Here is a 21,521-nt window from a genome sequence, read left to right on the forward strand (position 1 = left end):
CCGACGTAGAGCTGAAAGTAAGCTAACTACAGACGTAGAGCCCAACGCACGTCCCGACGTAGAGCCCAACGCACGTCCCGACGTAGAGCTAAAAGTAAGCTAAATCCCGAGGTAGAGCCCAACACACGTCCCGACGTAGAGCTGAAAGTAAGCTAAATCCCGACGTAGAGGCCAACGCACGTCCCGACGTAGAGGCCAACGCACGTCCCGACGTAGAGCTGAAAGTAAGCTAAATCCCGACGTAGAGGCCAACGCACGTCCCGACGTAGAGGCCAACGCACGTCCCGACGTAGAGCTGAAAGTAAGCTAAATCCCGACGTAGAGCCCACCGCACGTCCCGACGTAGAGCCCACCGCACGTCCCGACGTAGAGCCCACCGCACGTCCCGACGTAGAGCCCAATGCACGTCCCGACGTAGAGCTGAAAGTAAGCTAAATCCCGACGTAGCGCCCAACGCACGTCCCGACGTAGCGCCCAACGCACGTCCCGACGTAGAGCTGAAAGTAAGCTAAATCCCGACGCAGAGGCCAACGCACGTCCCGACGTAGAGGCCACCGCACGTCCCGACATAGAGGCCAACGCACGTCCCGACGTAGAGCTGAAAGTAAGCTAAATCCCGACCTAGAGCCCAACGCACGTCCCGACGTAGAGCCCAACGCACGTCCCGACATAGAGCCCAACGCACGTCCCGACATAGAGCCCAACGCACGTCCCGACGTAGAGCTGAAAGTAAGCTAAATCCCGACGTAGCGCCCAACGCACGTCCCGAAGAAGCGCCCAACACACGTCCCGACGTGGCGCCCAATGCACGTCCCGACGTAGAGCTGAAAGTAAGCTAAATCCCGACGTAGAGGCCAACGCACGTCCCGACGTAGAGGCCAACGCACGTCCCGACGTAGAGCCCAACGCACGTCCCGACGTAGAGCCCAACGCACGTCCCGACGTAGAGCCCAACGCACGTACCGACGTAGAGCTGAAAGTAAGATAAATCCCGACGTAGAGCCCAAAGCACGTCCCGACGTAGAGCCCAACGCACGTCCCGACGTAGAGCCCAACGCACGTCCCGACGTAGAGCCCAACGCACGTCCCGACGTAGACCTGAAAGTAAGCTAAATCCCGACGTAGAGCCCAACGCACGTCCCGACGTAGAGCCCAACGCACGTCCCGACGTAGAGCTGAAAGTAAGCTAAATCCCGACGTAGAGGCCAACGCATGTCCCGACGTAGAGGCCAACGCACGTCCCGAAGTAGAGGCCAACGCACGTCCCGACGTAGAGCTGAAAGTAAGCTAAATCCCGACGTAGAGCCCAACGCACGTCCCGACGTAGAGCCCAACGCACGTCCCGACGTAGCGCCCAACGCACGTCCCGACGTAGAGCTGAAAGTTAGCTAACTACAGACGTAGAGCCCAACGCACGTCCCGACGTAGAGCAGAAAGTTAGCTAACTAGAGACGTAGAGCCCAACGCACGTCCCGACGTAGAGCCCAACGCACGTCCCGACGTAGCGCCCAACGCACGTCCCGACGTAGAGCTGAAAGTAAGTTAAATCCCGACGTAGAGGCCAACGCACGTCCCGACGTAGAGGCCAACGCACGTCCCGACTTATAGGCCAACGCACGTCCCGACTTAGAGGCCAACGCACGTCCCGACGTAGAGGACAACGCACATCCCGACGTAGAGGCCAACGCACGTCCCGACGTAGAGCTGAAAGTAAGCTAAATCCCGACGTAGCGCCCAACGCACATCCCGACGTAGCGCCCAACGCACGTCCCGACGTAGAGCTGAAAGTTAGCTAACTACAGACGTAGAGCCCAACGCACGTCCCGACATAGAGCCCAACGCACGTCCCGACGTAGAGCTGAAAGTAAGCTAAATCCCGAAGTAGAGCCCAACACACGTCCCGACGTAGAGCTGAAAGTAAGCTAAATCCCGACATAGAGGCCAACGCACGTCCCGACGTAGAGGCCAACGCACGTCCCGACCTAGAGGCCAACGCACGTCCCGACGTAGAGGCCAACGCACGTCCCGACGTAGAGGCCAACGCACGTCCCGACGTAGAGCTGAAAGTAAGCTAAATCCCGACGTAGAGCCCAACGCACGTCCCGACGTAGAGCCCAACGCACGTCCCGACGTAGAGCCCAACGCACGTCCCGACGTAGAGCCCAACGCACGTCCCGACGTAGCGCCCAACGCACGTCCCGACGTAGAGCTGAAAGTTAGCTAACTACAGACGTAGAGCCCAACGCACGTCCCGACGTAGAGCCCAACGCACGTCCCGACGTAGAGCCCAACGCACGTCCCGACGTAGAGCTGAAAGTAAGTTAAATCCCGACGTAGAGGCCAACGCACGTCCCGACGTAGAGGCCAACGCACGTCCCGACTTAGAGGCCAACGCACGTCCCGACGTAGAGCTGAAAGTAAGCTAAATCCCGACGTAGAGCCCAACGCACGTCCCGACGTAGAGCCCAACGCACGTCCCGAAGTAGAGCCCAACGCACGTCCCGACGTAGAGCCCAACGCACGTCCCGACGTAGAGCCCAACGCACGTCCCGACGTAGAGCCCAACGCACGTCCCGACGTAGAGCTGAAAGTAAGCTAACTACAGACGTAGAGCCCAACGCACGTCCCGACGTAGAGCCCAACGCACGTCCCGACGTAGAGCTAAAAGTAAGCTAAATCCCGACGTAGAGCCCAACACACGTCCCGACGTAGAGCTGAAAGTAAGCTAAATCCCGACGTAGAGGCCAACGCACGTCCCGACGTAGAGGCCAACGCACGTCCCGACGTAGAGCTGAAAGTAAGCTAAATCCCGACGTAGAGGCCAACGCACGTCCCGACGTAGAGCTGAAAGTAAGCTAAATCCCGACGTAGAGCCCAACGCACGTCCCGACGTAGAGCCCAACGCACGTCCCGACGTAGAGCCCAACGCACGTCCCGACGTAGAGCCCACCGCACGTCCCGACGTAGAGCCCACCGCACGTCCCGACGTAGAGCCCAATGCACGTCCCGACGTAGAGCTGAAAGTAAGCTAAATCCCGACGTAGCGCCCAACGCACGTCCCGACGTAGCGCCCAACGCACGTCCCGACGTAGAGCTGAAAGTAAGCTAAATCCCGACGCAGAGGCCAACGCACGTCCCGACGTAGAGGCCAACGCACGTCCCGACATAGAGGCCAACGCACGTCCCGACATAGAGGCCAACGCACGTCCCGACGTAGAGCTGAAAGTAAGCTAAATCCCGACGTAGAGCCCAACGCACGTCCCGACGTAGAGCCCAACGCACGTCCCGACGTAGAGCCCAACGCACGTCCCGACGTAGAGCCCAACGCACGTCCCGACGTAGAGCCCAACGCACGTCCCGACGTAGAGCCCAACGCACCTCCCGACATAGAGCCCAACGCACGTCCCGACATAGAGCTGAAAGTAAGCTAAATCCCGACGTAGCGCCCAACGCACGTCCCGAAGTAGCGCCCAACACACGTCCCGACGTGGCGCCCAGCGCACGTCCCGACGTAGAGCTGAAAGTAAGCTAAATCCCGACGTAGAGCCCAACGCACGTCCCGACGTAGAGCCCAACGCACGTCCCGACGTAGAGCCCAACGCACGTCCCGACGTAGAGCTGAAAGTAAGCTAAATCCCGACGTAGAGCCCAACGCACGTCCCGACGTAGAGCCCAACGCACGTCCCGACGTAGAGCCCAACGCACGTCCCGACGTAGAGCCCAACGCACGTCCCGACGTAGACCTGAAAGTAAGCTAAATCCCGACGTAGAGCCCAACGCACGTCCCGACGTAGAGCCCAACGCACGTCCCGACGTAGAGCTGAAAGTAAGCTAAATCCCGACGTAGAGCCCAACGCACGTCCCGACGTAGAGCTGAAAGTTAGCTAACTACAGACGAAGAGCCCAACGCGCGTCCCGACGTAGAGCTGAAAGTTAGCTAACTACAGACGTAGAGCCCAACGCGCGCCCCGACGTAGAGCCCCACGCGCGTCCCGACGTAGAGCCCAACGCACGTCCCGACGTAGAGCCCAACGCACGTCCCGACGTAGAGCCCAACGCACGTCCCGACGTAGAGCTGAAAGTAAGCTAAATCCCGACGTAGAGCCCAACGCACGTCCCGACGTAGAGCTGAAAGTAAGCTAAATCCCGACGTAGAGGCCAACGCACGTCCCGACGTACAGGCCAAAGCACGTCCCTACGTAGAGCTGAAAGTAAGCTAAATCCCGACGTAGACGCCAACGCACGTCCCGACGTAGAGGCCAACGCACGTGGCGACGTAGAGCCCAAAGCACGTCCCGACGTAGAGGCCAACGCACGTCCCGACGTAGAGGCCAACGCACGTCCCGACGTAGAGCTGAAAGTAAGCTAAATCCCGACGTAGAGTCCAACGCACGTCCTGACGTAGAGCCCAACGCACGTCCCGACGTAGCGTCCAACGCACGTCCCGACGTAGAGCTGAAAGTTAGCTAACTACAGACATAGAGCCCAACGCACGTCCCGACGTAGAGCAGAAAGTTAGCTAACTACAGACATAGAGCCCAACGCACGTCCCGACGTAGAGCCCAACGCACGTCCCGACCTAGAGCCCAACGCAAGTCCCGACGTAGAGCTGAAAGTAAGCTAAAACCCGACGTAGAGCCCAACGCACGTCCCGACGTAGAGCTGAAAGTAAGCTAAATCCCGACGTAGAGGCCAACGCACGTCCAGACGTACAGGCCAACGCACGTCCCGACGTAGAGCTGAAAGTAAGCTAAATCCCAAAGTAGAGGCCAACGCACGTCCCGACGTAGAGGCCAACGCACGTCCCGACGTAGAGCTGAAAGTAAGCTAAATCCCGATGTAGAGGCCAAGGCACGTCCCGACGTAGAGGCCAACGCACGTCCCGACTTAGAGGCCAACGCACGTCCTGACTTAGAGGCCAACGCACGTCCCGACGTAGAGCTGAAAGTAAGTTAAATCCCGATGTAGAGCCCAACGCACGTCCCGACGTAGAGCCCAACGCACGTCCCGACGTAGAGCCCAACGCACGTCCCGACGTAGCGCCCAACGCACGTCCCGACGTAGAGCTGAAAGTTAGCTAACTACAGACGTAGAGCCCAACGCACGTCCCGACGTAGAGCTAAAAGTAAGCTAAATCCCGACGTAGAGCCCAACACACGTCCCGACGTAGAGCTGAAAGTAAGCTAAATCCCGACGTAGAGGCCAACGCACGTCCCGACGTAGAGGCCAACGCACGTCCCGACGTAGAGCTGAAAGTAAGCTAAATCCCGACGTAGAGGCCAACGCACGTCCCGACGTAGAGGCCAACGCACGTCCCGACGTAGAGCTGAAAGTAAGCTAAATCCCGACGTAGAGGCCAACGCACGTCCCGACGTAGAGGCCAACGCACGTCCCGACGTAGAGCTGAAATTAAGTTAAATCCCGACGTAGAGCCCAACGCACGTCCCGACGTAGAGCCCACCGCACGTCCCGACGTAGAGCCCACCGCACGTCCCGACGTAGAGCCCACCGCACGTCCCGACGTAGAGCCCAATGCACGTCCCGACGTAGAGCTGAAAGTAAGCTAAATCCCGACGTAGCGCCCAACGCACGTCCCGACGTAGCGCCGAACGCACGTCCCGACGTAGAGCTGAAAGTAAGCTAAATCCCGACGCAGACGCCAACGCACGTCCCGACGTAGAGGCCAACGCACGTCCCGACCTAGAGGCCAACGCACGTTACGACGTAGAGGCCAACGCACGTCCCGACGTAGAGCTGAAAGTAAGCTAAATCCCGACGTAGAGCCCAACGCACGTCCCGACGTAGAGCCCAACGCACGTCCCGACGTAGAGCCCAACGCACGTCCCGACGTAGAGCTGAAAGTTAGCTAACTACAGACATAGAGCCCAACGCACGTCCCGACGTAGAGCAGAAAGTTAGCTAACTACAGACATAGAGCCCAACGCACGTCCCGACGTAGAGCCCAACGCACGTCCCGACGTAGAGCCCAACGAACGTCCGGACGTAGAGCTGAAAGTAAGCTAAAACCCGACGTAGAGCCCAACGCACGTCCCGACGTAGAGCTGAAAGTAAGCTAAATCCCGACGTAGAGGCCAACGCACGTCCCGACGTAGAGGCCAACGCACGTCCCGACGTAGAGCTGAAAGTAAGCTAAATACCGAAGTAGAGGCCAACGCACGTCCCGACGTAGAGGCCAACGCACGTCCCGACGTAGAGCTGAAAGTAAGCTAAATCCCGACGTAGAGCCCAACGCACGTCCCGACGTAGAGGCCAACGCACGTCCCGACTAAGAGCCCAACGCACGTCCCGACGTAGAGCCCAACGCACGTCCCGACGTAGAGCTGAAAGTAAGCTAAATCCCGAAGTAGAGGCCAACGCACGTCCCGACGTAGAGGCCAACGCACGTCCCGACGTAGAGGCCAACGCACGTCCCGACGTAGAGCTGAAAGTAAGCTAAATCCCGACGTAGAGCCCAACGCACGTCCCGACGTAGAGCCCAACGCACGTCCCGACGTAGAGCCCAACGCACGTCCCGACGTAGAGCCCAACGCACGTCCCGACGTAGAGCCCAACGCACGTCCCGACGTAGAGCTGAAAGTAAGCTAAATCCCGATGTAGAGGCCAACGCACGTCCCGACGTAGAGGCCAACGCACGTCCCGACTTAGAGGCCAACGCACGTCCCGACGTAGAGGCCAACGCACGTCCCGACGTAGAGGCCAACGCACGTCCCGACGTAGAGCTGAAAGTAAGTTAAATCCCGACGTAGAGCCCAACGCACGTCCCGACGTAGAGCCCAACGCACGTCCCAACGTAGCGCCCAACGCACGTCCCGACTTAGAGCTGAAAGTAAGTTAAATCCTGACGTAGAGGCCAACGCACGTCCCGACGTAGAGGCCAACGCACGTCCCGACTTAGAGGCCAACGCACGTCCCGACTTAGAGGCCAACGCACGTCCCGACTTAGAGGCCAACGCACGTCCCGACGTAGAGCTGAAAGTAAGCTAAATCCCGACGTAGAGCCCAACGCACGTCCCGACGTAGAGCCCAACGCACGTCCCGACGTAGAGCCCAACGCACGTCCCGACGTAGAGCTGAAAGTTAGCTAACTACAGACGTAGAGCCCAACGCACGTCCCGACGTAGAGCCCAACGCACGTCCCGACGTAGAGCTAAAAGTAAGCTAAATCCCGACGTAGAGCCCAACACACGTCCCGACGTAGAGCTGAAAGTAAGCTAAATCCCGACGTAGAGGCCAACGCACGTCCCGACGTAGAGTCCAACGCACGTCCCGACGTAGAGGCCAACGCACGTCCCGACGTAGAGCTGAAAGTAAGCTAAATCCCGACGTAGAGGCCAACGCACGTCCCGACGTAGAGGCCAACGCACCTCCCGACGTAGAGCTGAAAGTAAGCTAAATCCCGACGTAGAGCCCAACGCACGTCCCGACGTAGAGCCCAACGCACGTCCCGACGTAGAGCCCAACGCACGTCCCGAAGTAGAGCCCACCGCACGTCCCGACGTAGAGCCCAATGCACGTCCCGACGTAGAGCTGAAAGTAAGCTAAATCCCGACGTAGCGCCCAACGCACGTCCCGACGTGGCGCCCAACGCACGTCCCGAAGTAGAGCCCACTGCACGTCCCGACGTAGAGCCCAATGCACGTCCCGAAGTAGAGCTGAAAGTAATCTAAATCCCGACGCAGAGGCCAACGCACGTCCCGACGTAGAGGCCAACGCACGTCCCGACCTAGAGGCCAACGCATGTCCCGATGTAGAGGCCAACGCACGTCCCGACGTAGAGCTGAAAGTAAGCTAAATCCCGACGTAGAGCCCAACGCACGTCCCGACGTAGAGCCCAACGCACGGCCCGACGTAGCGCCCAACGCACGTCCCGACGTAGAGCTGGAAGTTAGCTAACTACAGACACAGAGCCCAACGCACGTCCCGACGTAGAGCAGAAAGTTAGCTAACTACAGACATAGAGCCCAACGCACGTCCCGACGTAGAGCCCAACGCACGTCCCGACGTAGAGCTGAAAGTAAGCTAAATCCCGACGTAGAGGCCAACGCACGTCCCAACGTAGAGCTGAAAGTAAGCTAAATCCCGAAGTAGAGCCCAACGCACGTCCTGACGTAGAGCCCAACGCACGTCCCGACGTAGAGCTGAAAGTAAGCTAAAACCCGACATAGAGCCCAACGCACGTCCCGACGTGGAGCTGAAAGTAGGCTAAATCCCGACGTAGAGGCCAACGCACGTCCCGACGTAGAGGCCAACGCACGTCCCGACGTAGAGCTGAAAGTAAGCTAAATCCCGAAGTAGAGGCCAACGCACGTCCCGACGTAGAGGCCAACGCACGTCCCGACGTAGAGCTGAAAGTAAGCTAAATCCCGACGTAGAGCCCAACGCACGTCCCGACGTAGAGTCCAACGCACGTCCCGACGTAGACCTGAAAGTAAGCTAAATCCCGACGTAGAGGCCAACGCACGTCCCGACGTAGAGGCCAACGCACGTCCCGACGTAGAGGCCAACGCACGTCCCGACGTAGAGCTGAAAGTAAGTTAAATCCCGACGTAGAGCCCAACGCACGTCCCGACGTAGAGCCCAACGCACGTCCCGACGTAGAGCTGAAAGTTAGCTAACTACAGACGTAGAGCCCAACGCACGTCCCGACGTAGAGCTGAAAGTTAGCTAACAACAGACATAGAGCCCAACGCACATCCCGACGTAGAGCTGAAAGTTAGCTAACTACAGACGTAGAGCCCAAAGCACGTCCCGACGTAGAACCCAACGCACGTCCCGACGTAGAGCCCAACGCACGTCCCGACGTAGAGCCCAACGCACGTCCCGACGTAGAGCTGAAAGTAAGCTAAATCCCGACGTAGAGTCCAACGCACGTCCCAACGTAGAGCTGAAAGTAAGTTAAGTCCCGACGTAGAGCCCAACGCACGTCCCGACGTAGAGCCCAACGCATGTCCCGACGTAGAGCTGAAAGTTAGCTAAATCCTGACGTAGAGCCCAACGCACGTCCCGTCGTAGAGCCGAACGCACGTCCCGACGTAGAGCCCAACGCACGTCCCGACGTAGAGCCCAACGCACGTCCCGACGTAGAGCCCAACGCACGTCCCGACGTAGAGCCCAACGCACGTCCCGACGTAGAGCTGAAAGTTAGCTAACTACAGACGTAGAGCCCAACGCACGTCCCGACGTAGAGCTAAAAGTAAGCTAAATCCCGACGTAGAGCCCAACACACGTCCCGACGTAGAGCTGAAAGTAAGCTAAATCCCGACGTAGAGGCCAACGCACGTCCCGACGTAGAGGCCAACGCACGTCCCGACGTAGAGCTGAAAGTAAGATAAATCCCAACGTAGAGGCCAACGCACGTCCCGACGTAGAGGCCAACGCACGTCCCGACGTAGAGCTGAAAGTAAGCTAAATCCCGACGTAGAGGCCAACGCACGTCCCGACGTAGAGGCCAACGCACGTCCCGACGTAGAGCTGAAAGTAAGTTAAATCCCGACGTAGAGCCCAACGCACGTCCCGACGTAGAGCCCACCGCACGTCCCGACGTAGAGCCCACCGCACGTCCCGACGTAGAGCCCACCGCACGTCCCGACGTAGAGCCCACCGCACGTCCCGACGTAGAGCTGAAAGTAAGCTAAATCCCGACGTAGCGCCCAACGCACGTCCCGACGTAGCGCCGAACGCACGTCCCGACGTAGAGCTGAAAGTAAGCTAAATCCCGACGCAGACGCCAACGCACGTCCCGACGTAGAGGCCAACGCACGTCCCGACCTAGAGGCCAACGCACGTTACGACGTAGAGGCCAACGCACGTCCCGACGTAGAGCTGAAAGTAAGCTAAATCCCGACGTAGAGCCCAACGCACGTCCCGACGTAGAGCCCAACGCACGTCCCGACGTAGAGCTGAAAGTTAGCTAACTACAGACATAGAGCCCAACGCACGTCCTGACGTAGAGCAGAAAGTTATCTAACTACAGACATAGAGCCCAACGCACGTCCCGACGTAGAGCAGAAAGTTATCTAACTACAGACATAGAGCCCAACGCACGTCCCGACGTAGAGCCCAACGCACGTCCCGACGTAGAGCCCAACGAACGTCCGGACGTAGAGCTGAAAGTAAGCTAAAACCCGACGTAGAGCCCAACGCACGTCCCGACGTAGAGCTGAAAGTAAGCTAAATCCCGACGTAGAGGCCAACGCACGTCCCGACGTAGAGGCCAACGCACGTCCCGACGTAGAGCTGAAAGTAAGCTAAATCCCGAAGTAGAGGCCAACGCACGTCCCGACGTAGAGGCCAACGCACGTCCCGACGTAGAGCTGAAAGTAAGCTAAATCCCGACGTAGAGCCCAACGCACGTCCCGACGTAGAGGCCAACGCACGTCCCGACTAAGAGCCCAACGCACGTCCCGACGTAGAGCCCAACGCACGTCCCGACGTAGAGCCCAACGCACGTCCCGACGTAGAGCTGAAAGTAAGCTAAATCCCGAAGTAGAGGCCAACGCACGTCCCGACGTAGAGGCCAACGCACGTCCCGACGTAGAGGCCAACGCACGTCCCGACGTAGAGGCCAACGCACGTCCCGACGTAGAGCTGAAAGTAAGCTAAATCCCGACGTAGAGCCCAACGCACGTCCCGACGTAGAGCCCAACGCACGTCCCGACGTAGAGCCCAACGCACGTCCCGACGTAGAGCCCAACGCACGTCCCGACGTAGAGCTGAAAGTAAGCTAAATCCCGATGCAGAGGCCAACGCACGTCCCGACGTAGAGGCCAACGCACGTCCCGACGTAGAGGCCAACGCACGTCCCGACGTAGAGGCCAACGCACGTCCCGACGTAGAGCTGAAAGTAAGTTAAATCCCGACGTAGAGCCCAACGCACGTCCCGACGTAGAGCCCAACGCACGTCCCAACGTAGCGCCCAACGCACGTCCCGACTTAGAGCTGAAAGTAAGTTAAATCCTGACGTAGAGGCCAACGCACGTCCCGACGTAGAGGCCAACGCACGTCCCGACGTAGAGGCCAACGCACGTCCCGACGTAGAGGCCAACGCACGTCCCGACTTAGAGGCCAACGCACGTCCCGACGTAGAGCTGAAAGTAAGCTAAATCCCGTCGTAGAGCCCAACGCACGTCCCGACGTAGAGCCCAACGCACGTCCCGACGTAGAGCCCAACGCACGTCCCGACGTAGAGCTGAAAGTTAGCTAACTACAGACGTAGAGCCCAACGCACGTCCCGACGTAGAGCCCAACGCACGTCCCGACGTAGAGCTAAAAGTAAGCTAAATCCCGACGTAGAGCCCAACACACGTCCCGACGTAGAGCTGAAAGTAAGCTAAATCCCGACGTAGAGGCCAACGCACGTCCCGACGTAGAGGCCAACGCACGTCCCGACGTAGAGGCCAACGCACGTCCCGACGTAGAGCTGAAAGTAAGCTAAATCCCGACGTAGAGGCCAACGCACGTCCCGACGTAGAGGCCAACGCACCTCCCGACGTAGAGCTGAAAGTAAGCTAAATCCCGACGTAGAGCCCAACGCACGTCCCGACGTAGAGCCCAATGCACGTCCCGACGTAGAGCTGAAAGTAAGCTAAATCCCGACGTAGCGCCCAACGCACGTCCCGACGTGGCGCCCAACGCACGTCCCGAAGTAGAGCCCACCGCACGTCCCGACGTAGAGCCCAATGCACGTCCCGAAGTAGAGCTGAAAGTAATCTAAATCCCGACGCAGAGGCCAACGCACGTCCCGACGTAGAGGCCAACGCACGTCCCGACCTAGAGGCCAACGCACGTCCCGACCTAGAGGCCAACGCATGTCCCGATGTAGAGGCCAACGCACGTCCCGACGTAGAGCTGAAAGTAAGCTAAATCCCGACGTAGAGCCCAACGCACGTCCCGACGTAGAGCCCAACGCACGGCCCGACGTAGCGCCCAACGCACGTCCCGACGTAGAGCTGGAAGTTAGCTAACTACAGACACAGAGCCCAACGCACGTCCCGACGTAGAGCAGAAAGTTAGCTAACTACAGACATAGAGCCCAACGCACGTCCCGACGTAGAGCCCAACGCACGTCCCGACGTAGAGCCCAACGCACGTCCCGACGTAGAGCCCAACGCACGTCCCGACGTAGAGCTGAAAGTAAGCTAAATCCCGACGTAGAGGCCAACGCACGTCCCAACGTAGAGCTGAAAGTAAGCTAAATCCCGACGTAGAGCCCAACGCACGTCCTGACGTAGAGCCCAATGCACGTCCCGACGTAGAGCTGAAAGTAAGCTAAAACCCGACATAGAGCCCAACGCACGTCCCGACGTGGAGCTGAAAGTAGGCTAAATCCCGACGTAGAGGCCAACGCACGTCCCGACGTAGAGGCCAACGCACGTCCCGACGTAGAGCTGAAAGTAAGCTAAATCCCGAAGTAGAGGCCAACGCACGTCCCGACGTAGAGGCCAACGCACGTCCCGACGTAGAGGCCAACGCACGTCCCGACGTAGAGCTGAAAGTAAGCTAAATCCCGACGTAGAGCCCAACGCACGTCCCGACGTAGAGTCCAACGCACGTCCCGACGTAGAGCTGAAAGTAAGCTAAATCCCGACGTAGAGGCCAACGCACGTCCCGACGTAGAGGCCAACGCACGTCCCGACGTAGAGGCCAACGCACGTCCCGACGTAGAGCTGAAAGTAAGTTAAATCCCGACGTAGAGCCCAACGCACGTCCCGACGTAGAGCCCAACGCACGTCCCGACGTAGAGCCCAACGCACGTCCCGACGTAGCGCCCAACGCACGTCCCGACGTAGAGCTGAAAGTTAGCTAACTACAGACGTAGAGCCCAACGCACGTCCCGACGTAGAGCTGAAAGTTAGCTAACAACAGACATAGAGCCCAACGCACGTCCCGACGTAGAGCTGAAAGTTAGCTAACTACAGACGTAGAGCCCAAAGCACGTCCCGACGTAGAACCCAACGCACGTCCCGACGTAGAGCCCAACGCACGTCCCGACGTAGAGCCCAACGCACGTCCCGACGTAGAGCCCAACGCACGTCCCGACGTAGAGCTGAAAGTAAGCTAAATCCCGACGTAGAGTCCAACGCACGTCCCAACGTAGAGCTGAAAGTAAGCTAAGTCCCGACGTAGAGCCCAACGCACGTCCCGACGTAGAGCCCAACGCATGTCCCGACGTAGAGCTGAAAGTTAGCTAAATCCTGACGTAGAGCCCAACGCACGTCCCGTCGTAGAGCCGAACGCACGTCCCGACGTAGAGCCCAACGCACGTCCCGACGTAGAGCCCAACGCACGTCCCGACGTAGAGCCCAACGCACGTCCCGACATAGAGCCCAACGCACGTCCCGACATAGAGCCCAACGCACGTCCCGACGTAGAGCTGAAAGTTAGCTAACTACAGACGTAGAGCCCAACGCACGTCCCGACGTGGAGCTGAAAGTAGGCTAAATCCCGACGTAGAGGCCAACGCACGTCCCGACGTAGAGGCCAACGCACGTCCCGACGTAGAGGCCAACGCACGTCCCGACGTAGAGCTGAAAGTAAGCTAAATCCCGAAGTAGAGGCCAACGCACGTCCCGACGTAGAGCTGAAAGTAAGCTAAATCCCGACGTAGAGCCCAACGCACATCCCGACGTAGAGTCCAACGCACGTCCCGACGTATAGCTGAAAGTAAGCTAAATCCCGACGTAGAGGCCAACGCACGTCCCGACGTAGAGGCCAACGCACGTCCCGACGTAGAGGCCAACGCACGTCCCGACGTAGAGCTGAAAGTAAGTTAAATCCCGACGTAGAGCCCAACGCACGTCCCGACGTAGAGCCCAACGCACGTCCCGACGTAGCGCCCAACGCACGTCCCGACGTAGCGCCCAACGCACGTCCCGACGTAGCGCCCAACGCACGTCCCGACGTAGAGCTGAAAGTTAGCTAACTACAGACGTAGAGCCCAACGCACGTCCCGACGTAGAACCCAACGCACGTCCCGACGTAGAGCCCAACGCAAGTCCCGACGTAGAGCCCAACGCACGTCCCGACGTAGAGCTGAAAGTTAGCTAACAACAGACATAGAGCCCAACGCACGTCCCGACGTAGAGCTGAAAGTTAGCTAACTACAGACGTAGAGCCCAAAGCACGTCCCGACGTAGAACCCAACGCACGTCCCGACGTAGAGCCCAACGCACGTCCCGACGTAGAGCCCAACGCACGTCCCAACGTAGAGCTGAAAGTAAGCTAAATCCCGACGTAGAGCCGAACGCACGTCCCGACGTAGAGCCCAACGCATGTCCCGACGTAGAGCTGAAAGTTAGCTAAATCCTGACGTAGAGCCCAACGCACGTCCCGTCGTAGAGCCGAACGCACGTCCCGACGTAGAGCCCAACGCACGTCCCGACGTAGAGCCCAACGCACGTCCCGACGTAGAGCTGAAAGTTAGCTAACTACAGACGTAGAGCCCAACGCACGTCCCGACGTAGAGCCCAACGCACGTCCCGACGTAGAGCTAAAAGTAAGCTAAATCCCGACGTAGAGCCCAACACACGTCCCGACGTAGAGCTGAAAGTAAGCTAAATCCCGACGTAGAGGCCAACGCACGTCCCGACGTAGAGGCCAACGCACGTCCCGACGTAGAGCTGAAAGTAAGCTAAATCCCGACGTAGAGGCCAACGCACGTCCCGACGTAGAGGCCAACGCACGTCCCGACGTAGAGCTGAAAGTAAGCTAAATCCCGACGTAGAGCCCAACGCACGTCCCGACGTAGAGCCCAACGCACGTCCTGACGTAGAGCCCACCGCACGTCCCGACGTAGAGCCCAATGCACGTCCCGACGTAGAGCTGAAAGTAAGCTAAAACCCGACGTAGCGCCCAACGCACGTCCCGACGTAGAGCTGAAAGTAAGCTAAAACCCGACGTAGCGCCCAACGCACGTCCCGACGTAGCGCCGAACGCACGTCCCGACGTAGAGCTGAAAGTAAGCTAAATCCCGACGCAGAGGCCAACGCACGTCCCGACGTAGAGGCCAACGCACGTCCCGACCTAGAGGCCAACGCACGTCCCGACCTAGAGGCCAACGCACGTCCCGACCTAGAGGCCAACGCACGTCCCGACGTAGAGCTGAAAGTAAGCTAAATCCCGACGTAGAGCCCAACGCACGTCCCGACGTAGAGCCCAACGCACGTCCCGACGTAGCGCCCAACGCACGTCCCGACGTAGAGCAGAAAGTTAGCTAACTACAGACATAGAGCCCAACGCACGTCCCGACGTAGAGCAGAAAGTTAGCTAACTACAGACATAGAGCCCAACGCACGTCCCGAAGTAGAGCCCAACGCACGTCCCGACGTAGAGCCCAACGCACTTCCCGACGTAGAGCCCAACGCACGTCCCGACGTAGAGCTGAAAGTAAGCTAAATCCCGACGTAGAGGCCAACGCACGTCCCGACGTAGAGGCCAACGCACGTCCCGACGTAGAGGCCAACGCACGTCCCGACGTAGAGGCCAACGCACGTCCCGACGTGGAGCCCAATGCACGTCCCGACGTAGAGCCCAACGCACGTCCCGACGTAGAGCTGAAAGTAAGCTAAATCCCGATGTAGAGGCCAACGCACGTCCCGACGTAGAGGCCAACGCACGTCCCGACGTAGAGGCCAACGCACGTCCCGACGTAGAGGCCAACGCACGTCCCGACGTAGAGGCCAACGCACGTCCCGACGTAGAGCTGAAAGTAAGCTAAATCCCGACGTAGAGGCCAACGCACGTCCCGACGTAGAGCTGAAAGTAAGCTAAATCCCGACGTAGAGGCCAACGCACGTCCCGACGTAGAGGCCAACGCACGTCCCGACGTAGAGCTGAAAGTAAGTTAAATCCCGACGTAGAGCCCAACGCACGTCCCGACGTAGAGCCCAACGCACGTCCCGACGTAGAGCCCAACGCACGTCCCGACGTAGCGCCCAACGCACGTCCCGACGTAGAGCTGAAAGTAAGTTAAATCCCGACGTACAGGCCAACGCACGTCCCGACGTAGAGGCCAACGCACGTCCCGACTTAGAGGCCAACGCACGTCCCGACTTAGAGGCCAACGCACGTCCCGACTTAGAGGCCAACGCACGTCCCGACGTAGAGCTGAAAGTAAGCTAAATCCCGACGTAGAGGCCAACGCACGTCCCGACGTAGAACTGAAAGTAAGCTAAATCCCGACGTAGAGGCCAACGCACGTCCCGACGTAGAGGCCAACGCACGTCCCGACGTAGAGGCCAACGCACGTCCCGACGTAGAGGCCAACGCACGTCCCGACGTAGAGCTGAAAGTAAGCTAAATCCCGAAGTAGAGGCCAACGCACGTCCCGACGTAGAGGCCAACGCACGTCCCGACGTAGAGCTGAAAGTAAGCTAAATCCCGACGTAGAGCCCAACGCACGTCCCGACGTAGAGCCCAACGCACGTCCCGACGTAGAGCCCAACGCACGTCCCGACGTAGAACTGAAAGTAAGCTAAATCCCGATGTAGAGGGCAACGCACGTCCCGACGTAGAGGCCAACGCACGTCCCGACTTAGAGGCCAACGCACGTCCCGACGTAGAGGCCAACGCACGTCCCGACGTAGCGGCCAACGCACGTCCCGACGTAGAGCTGAAAGTAAGCTAAATCCCAATGTAGAGGCCAACGCACGTCCCGACGTAGAGGCCAACGCACGTCCCGACGTAGAGGCCAACGCACGTCCCGACGTAGAGCTGAAAGTAAGCTAAATCCCGAAGTAGAGGCCAACGCATGTCCCGACGTAGAGGCCAACGCACGTCCCGACGTAGAGCTGAAAGTAAGCTAAATCCCGACGTAGAGCCCAACGCACGTCCCGACGTAGAGCCCAACGCACGGCCCGACGTAGAGCTGAAAGTAAGCTAAATCCCGATGTAGAGGGCAACGCACGTCCCGACGTAGAGGCCAACGCACGTCCCGACTTAGAGGCCAACGCACGTCCCGACGTAGAGGCCAACGCACGTCCCGACGTAGCGGCCAACGCACGTCCCGACGTAGAGCTGAAAGTAAGCTAAATCCCAATGTAGAGGCCAACGCACGTCCCGACGTAGAGGCCAACGCACGTCCCGACGTAGAGGCCAACGCACGTCCCGACGTAGAGCTGAAAGTAAGCTAAATCCCGACGTAGAGGCCAACGCACGTCCCGACGTAGAGGCCAACGCACGTCCCGACGTAGAGCTGAAAGTAAGCTAAATCCCGACGTAGAGCCCAACGCACGTCCCGACGTAGAGCCCACCGCACGTCCTGACGTAGAGCCCACCGCACGTCCCGACGTAGAGCCCAATGCACGTCCCGACGTAGAGCTGAAAGTAAGCTAAAACCCGACGTAGCGCCCAACGCACGTCCCGACGTAGCGCCGAATGCACGTCCCGACGTAGAGCTGAAAGTAAGCTAAATCCCGACGCAGAGGCCAACGCACGTCCCGACGTAGAGGCCAACGCACGTCCCGACGTAGAGCTGAAAGTAAGCTAAATCCCGACGTAGAGCCCAACGCACGTCCCGACGTAGAGCCCAACGCACGTCCCGAAGTAGAGCCCACCGCACGTCCCGACGTAGAGCCCAATGCACGTCCCGACGTAGAGCTGAAAGTAAGCTAAATCCCGACGTAGCGCCCAACACACGTCCCGACGTAGCGCCCAACGCCCGTCCCGACGTAGCGCCCAACGCACGTCCCGAAGTAGAGCTGAAAGTAAGCTAAATCCCGACGTAGCGCCCAACACACGTCCCGACGTAGCGCCCAACGCACGTCCCGAAGTAGAGCTGAAAGTAAGCTAAATCCCGACGCAGAGGCCAACGCACGTCCCGACGTAGAGGCCAACGCACGTCCCGACCTAGAGGCCAACGCACGTCCCGACCTAGAGGCCAACGCACGTCCCGACCTAGAGGCCAACGCACGTCCCGACCTAGAGGCCAACGCACGTCCCGACCTAGAGGCCAACGCACGTCCCGACGTAGAGCTGAAAGTAAGCTAAATCCCGACGTAGAGCCCAACGCACGTCCCGACGTAGAGCCCAACGCACGTCCCGACGTAGAGCCCAACGCACGTCCCGACGTAGAGCTGAAAGTTAGCTAACTACAGACATAGAGCCCAACGCACGTCCCGACGTAGAGCAGAAAGTTAGCTAACTACAGACATAGAGCCCAACGCACGTCCCGACGTAGAGCCCAACGCACGTCCCGACGTAGAGCTGAAAGTAAGCTAAAACCCGACGTAGAGCCCAACGCACGTCCCGACGTAGAGCTGAAAGTAAGCTAAAACCCGACGTAGAGCCCAACGCACGTCCCGACGTAGAACTGAAAGTAAGCTAAATCCCGACGTAGAGGCCAACGCACGTCCCGACGTAGAGGCCAACGCACGTCCCGACGTAGAGCTGAAAGTAAGCTAAATCCCGAAGTAGAGGCCAACGCACGTCCCGACGTAGAGGCCAACGCACGTCCCGACGTAGAGCTGAAAGTAAGCTAAATCGCGACGTAGAGCCCAACGCACGTCCCGTTGTAGAGCTGAAAGTAAGCTAAATCCCAACGTAGAGGCCAACGCACGTCCCGACGTAGAGGCCAACGCACGTCCCGACGTAGACCTGAAAGTAAGCTAAATGCCGACGTAGAGGCCAACGCACGTCCCGACGTAGAGCTGAAAGTAAGCTAAAACCCGACGTAGAGCCCAACGCACGTCCCGACGTAGAGCTGAAAGTAAGCTAAATCCCGACGTAGAGGCCAACGCACGTCCCGACGTAGAGGCCAACGCACGTCCCGACGTAGAGGCCAACGCACGTCCCGACGTAGACCTGAAAGTAAGCTAAATACCGACGTAGAGGCCAACGCACGTCCCGACGTAGAGGCCAACGCACGTCCCGACGTAGAGGCCAACGCACGTCCCGACGTAGAGGCCAACGCACGTCCCGACGTAGAGGCCAACGCACGTCCCGACTTAGAGGCCAACGCACGTCCCGACGTAGAGGCCAACGCACGTCCCGACTTAGAGGCCAACGCACGTCCCGACTTAGAGGCCAACGCACGTCCCGACTTAGAGGCCAACGCACGTCCCGACGTAGAGCTGAAAGTAAGTTAAATCCCGACGTAGAGCCCAACGCACGTCCCGACGTAGAGCCCAACGCACGTCCCAACGTAGAGCCCAACGCACGTCCCGACGTAGCGCCCAACGCACGTCCCGACGTAGAGCTGAAAGTTAGCTAACTACAGACGTAGAGCACAAGGCACGTCCCGACGTAGAGCTAAAAGTTACCTAACTACAGACGTAGAGCCCAACGCACGTCCCGACGTAGAGCCCAACGCACGTCCCGACGTAGAGCCCAACGCACGTCCCGACGTAGAGCCCAACGCACGTCCCGACGTAGAGCCCAACGCACGTCCCGACGTAGAGCTGAAAGTAAGCTAAATCCCGACGTAGAGCCCAACGCACGTCCCGACGTAGAGCTGAAAGTAAGCTAAATCCCGACGTAGAGGCCAACGCACGTCCCAACGTAGAGCTGAAAGTAAGCTAAATCCCGACGTAGAGCCCAACGCACGTCCCGACGTAGAGCCCAACGCACGTCCCGACGTAGAGCCCAACGCACGTCCCGACGGAGAGCTGAAAGTAAGCTAAAACCCGACATAGAGCCCAACGCACGTCCCGACGTAGAGCTGAAAGTAAGCTAAATCCTGACGTAGAGGCCAACGCACGTCCCGACGTAGAGGCCAACGCACGTCCCGACGTAGAGGCCAACGCACGTCCCGACGTAGAGGCCAACGCACGTCCCGACGTAGAGGCCAACGCACGTCCCGACGTAGAGGCCAACGCACGTCCCGACGTAGAGGCCAACGCACGTCCCGACGTAGAGGCCAACGCACGTCCCGACATAGAGGCCAACGCACGTCCCGACGTAGAGGCCAACGCACGTCCCGACGTAGAGCTGAAAGTAAGCTAAATCCCGACGTAGAGCCCAACGCACGTCCCGACGTAGAGTCCAACGCACGTCCCGACGTAGAGCTGAAAGTAAGCTAAATCCCGACGTAGAGGCCAACGCACGTCCCGACGTAGAGGCCAACGCACGTCCCGACGTAGAGGCCAACGCACGTCCCGACGTAGAGTTGAAAGTAAGTTAAATCCCGACGTAGAGCCCAATGCACGTCCCGACGTAGAGCCCAATGCACGTCCCGACGTAGAGCCCAATGCACGTCCCGACGTAGAGCCCAACGCACGTCCCGACGTAGCGCCCAACGCACGTCCCGACGTAGAGCTGAAAGTTAGCTAACTACAGACGTAGAGCCCAACGCACGTCCCGACGTAGAGCTGAATGTTACCTAACTACAGACGTAGAGCCCAAAGCACGTCCCGACGTAGAGCCCAACGCACGTCCCGACGTAGAGCCCAACGCACGTCCCGACGTAGACCCCAACGCACGTCCCGACGTAGACCCCAACGCACGTCCCGACGTAGACCCCAACGCACGTCCCGACGTAGAGCCCAACGCACGTCCCGACGTAGAGCTGAAAGTAAGCTAAATCCCGACGTAGACTCCAACGCACGTCCCGACGTAGAGCTGAAAGTAAGCTAAATCCCGACGTAGAGCCCAACACACGTCCCGACGTAGAGCCCAACGCATGTCCCGACGTAGAGCTGAAAGTTAGCTAAATCCTGACGTAGAGCCCAACGCACGTCCCGTCGTAGAGCCCAACGCACGTCCCGACGTAGAGCCCAACGCACGTCCCGACGTAGAGCTGAAAGTTAGCTAACTACAGACGTAGAGCCCAACGCACGTCCCGACGTAGAGCCCAACGCACGTCCCGACGTAGAGCTGAAAGTAAGCTAAATCCCGACGTAGAGCCCAACACACGTCCCGACGTAGAGCTGAAAGTAAGCTAAATCCCGACGTAGAGCCCAACGCACGTCCCGACGTAGAGCCCAACGCACGTCCCGACGTAGAGCCCAACGCACGTCCCGACGTAGAGCTGAAAGTAAGCTAAATCCCGACGTAGAGGCCAACGCACGTCCCGACGTAGAGGCCAACGCACGTCCCGACGTAGAGGCCAACGCACGTCCCGACGTAGAGGCCAACGCACGTCCCGACGTAGAGCTGAAAGTAAGCTAAATCCCGACGTAGAGCCCAACGCACGTCCCGACGTAGAGCCCACCGCACGTCCCGACGTAGAGCCCACCGCACGTCCCGACGTAGAGCCCAAGGCACGTCCCGACGTAGAGCTGAAAGTAAGCTAAATCCCGACGTAGCGCCCAACGCACGTCCCGACGTAGAGCTGAAAGTAAGCTAAATCCCGACGTAGCGCCCAACGCACGTCCCGACGTAGAGCTGAAAGTAAGCTAAATCCCGACGCAGAGGCCAACGCACGTCCCGACGTAGAGGCCAACGCACGTCCCGACGTAGAGGCCAACGCACGTCCCGACGTAGAGCTGAAAGTAAGCTAAATCCCGACGTAGAGCCCAACGCACGTCCCGACGTAGCGCCCAACGCACGTCCCGACGTAGCGCCCA

Source organism: Leptosomus discolor, chromosome 16 (assembly GCF_034619465.1).
Source record: "Leptosomus discolor isolate bLepDis1 chromosome 16, bLepDis1.hap2, whole genome shotgun sequence".
In the NCBI taxonomy this organism is placed as follows: Eukaryota; Metazoa; Chordata; class Aves; order Leptosomiformes; family Leptosomidae; genus Leptosomus; species Leptosomus discolor.